Below are 3,171 nucleotides of genomic sequence, written 5' to 3' on the forward strand. Positions count from 1 at the left end.
GCTATGTTAGTGCTGGTTCATCAGTTGTCCTTCCTGTCAGGTTAGCTGCAGATTTAAACTATTTAACCATTACATTTAAACATGCAGAATTTCAATGTTTTCTTCTCCCTTTAGCATTTCTACTGCTTTTTACCTTTAAAAAGGCATTCATCTCACACTACAAGTTATATGTTTCAGCTTTTTCCCTCCTAGGGATGAATAAAGTATTCCTCTACTCTCTACTCTACTCTAGCATTAGTCTTTTCAACATTGCTTTAGTAGTTTCGTCAACTAATTTAGCATTGATTCAACAATTTCTTCAGCTCATTCAGCATTGCTTCAGCAACAGCGTTCAGCTGCTTTCAGCATTCACACGCATTTTCTGCAGGAAATGCTATCTTTTTCTAGTTATTATTATTCTGAGTCTTCTTCCCTTTTTCTGTGTTTAACTACTTCTTCATACTTTGTGCTATTTCAACAATTCATATATCAAAACGTGCAGCTTTTTCAGGACATTTATGCTATTATTTTTCTCTTTCATACTATTTATACTTTTTAAAATATTTAACTTTTTCTGCAATTTTTTTCCCATAGGAATACATTGAAACAGTCGTCAAACTCTTCAAATCTTCTGCTTCATTCAGCCTCTAATAGCTTCAGCATACTTTCAGCTACAGACTTCATTCAACTTTTAAACTGTTCACAAACCTTTCAACTATTCAGCTATATCTCAGCTTATTGATATCTTCAACAGTTTCAGATATATGTATAGTTTTAAAATCATTAAAATTTCTGACAAAATTCAGATTTAACATGAAAGTCAATGGGACGGAATGTTCGGACGTTGGCAGTTGGTAGAGTGACAGAGGGTCTAAAAATCCTCTCACATTTTTCTCTCTATCCTGCCAGCACGGCCACAGATTACACTCTACACACATAATTTCGGGCATGCTTGTAGACAAGCTCATCCTTGATCTCTTCATGTGCTCAAAAAACCAGAGAGACGAACACAATTTAAACTGGGAGCCTCCGAGTGCAGCCAGTTTCCTCTCTCCTCCCATTGACTCCCATTCAAAAGTAGGCGCTGATTTTCTAAACGTCCCAAAGTTTCCAACCTGCGACCCAATCAACAATTTTTACTCTAGAAACACCAAAGTGACACGGACGCGTTCAGCAAGGTCTTATGGTTCGGAAAATGTAAACCTTTTGCTCGTACTAAGTACAGATTTGTCGTACATTAGATCTGTTTGAGGGTGTCACAGAGCAGTTAAAGCCTATGGTTAAAGCTGCCACCATACCTTAAAGCCACCAGCCAACAGTTACATGGTAACCTCAACATGGCAACCTCACCATGGTAACCTCACCATGGCAACGTCACCATGGCAACGCACACACATTCTCTCTATTTGACTGTCTGTCGGTCACACACACAAATGGACACACACTGACCATACACACATATCCAACACACACACACACACACACACGGACACACACTGACCATACACACATATCCAACACACACACACACACACACACACACACACACACACACACACACGGACACACACTGACCATACACACATATCCAACACACATATAATTTTTATTAGAGTAATTTGAGTGTACTTAAAATGTTAATTTTTCTTTCACCACAATCTTCAACAATTCAAATAATTTCCAACCACCTAGATATTGTTTAATCTATATTAGTAATAGTCCAACAATGTATTCATGCTGTCATGTTTAAATATATTTGAGTAGACTTCAGCTTTTCAATTTCTTTATGCTAATCTTCAACAATTTAAATAATTTCCAATCATTTCATACAAAATAAACCTCCTTCTTACAGGTTCCATTTGTTAATCTATTTTCACTTATTGCTTTAGCCATGTTAGCACTTGTTTATCTGTTTTCTGTAGCAGTGCTTTTTGCAGCTGACTGCAGACTCCTCAACTGTTAGACTTAATAATGCAGGATTTTCCAACACATTCCTCTGCCTTTTCAACATTTCTACTGCTTTTAGACTAAACACACATTTATTACACTTAAACCTAAACAATTCAGGATTTTTTCCATCACGTCATGTCAATCAGCTTCCTGCTTACATGTTCCTTCTTTTTAATCTATTCTCACTTGTTGCTTCAGCTATGTTACTGCTGGTTCATCAGTTTTCCTTTCTGTGGCTAGCTGCAGATTTCAACTCTTCAACTGTTTAACATCTTCAACATGCAGGATTTTAACATTTTCTTCTCCTTTTTTTTTTTTTTTTTTACATTTCTACTGCTTTTTGTCCTTAAAAAGGCATTAATCTTCAAGTTATATGTTTCAGTTTCAACGTTAGACTTTTTCAACAGTTCTTCAGCTAATTCAACTTTGTTTCAATGATTTCTTCAGCTTATTCAGCATTGCTTCAGCAATAGCGTTCAGCTGCTTACAGCATTCACACGCATTTTCTGCAGGAAATGCTTTCTTTTTCTAGTTATTATTATTATTATTCTTACTTCTTCTTCCCTTTTTCAGCAGTTTTCTGCTCCTTCATACTTTGTGCTATTTCAACAATTCATATATCAAAACGTGCAGCTTTTTCTGGACAATTCTGCTATTATTTTACTCTTTTCAACTATTTATACTTTTTAAAATATTTAACTTTTTGTGCAATTTTTCTCCCATAGGAATACATTGAAACAGTCTTCAAACTCTTAAAATCTTCTGCTTCATTCAGCCTCTAATAGCTTCAGCATACTTTCAGCTACAGACTTCATTCAACTTTTAAACTGTTCACAAACATTTCAACTATTCAGCTATATCTCAGCTTATTGATATCTTCAACAGTTTCAGATATATGTATAGTTTTAAAATCATTAAAATTTCTGACAAAATTCAGATTTAACATGAAAGTCAATGGGACGGAATGTTCGGACGTTGGCAGTTGGCAGAGTGACAGAGGGTCTAAAAATCCTCTCACATTTTTCTCTCTATCCTGTCAGTACGGCCACAGATTACACTCTACACACATAATTTCGGGCATGCTTGTAGACAAGCTCATCCTTGATCTCTTCATGTGCTCAAAAAACCAGAGAGACGAACACAATTTGAACTGGGAGCCTCCGAGTGCGGCCACTTCCCTCCCTTCCTCTCATTGACTCCCATTCAAAAGTAGTCGCTGATTTTCTAAACGTCCCAAAGTTT

The sequence above is a fragment of the Trachurus japonicus genome, unplaced genomic scaffold, assembly GCF_045865225.1.
Source record: "Trachurus japonicus isolate A0001 unplaced genomic scaffold, Traja_1.0 AP030385.1".
NCBI lineage: Eukaryota > Metazoa > Chordata > Actinopteri > Carangiformes > Carangidae > Trachurus > Trachurus japonicus.